Source organism: Amblyomma mixtum, chromosome 3, assembly GCF_055824585.1.
Source record: "Amblyomma mixtum isolate Tamu chromosome 3, ASM5582458v1, whole genome shotgun sequence".
Classification (NCBI taxonomy): Eukaryota; Metazoa; Arthropoda; class Arachnida; order Ixodida; family Ixodidae; genus Amblyomma; species Amblyomma mixtum.
This window is the reverse complement of record NC_143014.1, coordinates 43,198,436-43,199,183: the sequence shown is the minus strand read 5'-3', so window position 1 is coordinate 43,199,183 and position 748 is coordinate 43,198,436. Positions and strand designations below refer to the sequence as shown.

Sequence of the window (748 nt, the reverse complement as noted above, 5' to 3'; positions counted from 1 at the left end):
GCTGCCACGCACTTCGGTGTCAACAAAGAAGTGGACTACTTGGTGGCCCAAACGATCTCTTAAGTCCATTTTTTTTTAAATCTCGTCCTAATCTCCTTCCATTCCTTTGCTCGTTTTCACAGTCATTACAGTCAGTCAGCAGTGTCCTTACCCGTTTGCTGCCATCCTGTTCAAATCAGCTACACTGACCCCATCCAGAGAGCAGTGTATTGAAAAGCGCAATCCAAACGAGTCGACCATTGCACGTGCGCGCGAACGATGTGCTTCCCGATGGCGTTATGTTAAACGCAAGCGTCTTGCAAATGAAAGGAAAAAAATAAAAAAGACAGCCGAGCCTGCCAGGATTCGAACCTGGAATCTTCTGATCCGTAGTCAGACGCGTTATCCGTTGCGCCACAGGCCCCGACCGTTAGCGGCCTGCAATGGGACGTTGCCAACAACAAAGGTTTACTGCGGTGCCCTTGAATACTGCATTATCGGCGCTAGCCTGCACGCGCAACCTCGAAAGCAAGGGAGACTGCCATATCCAAAGGCGGCTGTGAGTGCCCACGTGCATTTACTAATTACGTACACCCACCATTTCTTTCGCCTGCACATATCTTCTGCGCCATGCAGAGGATTCTCTCGGCGCAGTTGCTGCCACTTCTTTGCGACCCATGCTTGACCTTCGCCTTTTTATGCGAAGCATACTAGCCGCACAACCGAGCTCTTCCTTGCTGCGCCGCGCGCGGCCGCGTAGCTACCACTT

The 748-nt window shown here is 51.7% G+C and overlaps 1 non-coding gene across 1 annotated transcript; it reads right to left on the bottom strand.

The window, feature by feature from the left end:
- Positions 1-330: 330 nt before the first annotated feature.
- TRNAR-ACG (transfer RNA arginine (anticodon ACG)) lies at positions 331-403 on the bottom strand. The gene has a single exon. It is a non-coding gene; the product is annotated as a tRNA-Arg (tRNA).
- Between the last annotated feature and the right edge of the window lie 345 nt (positions 404-748).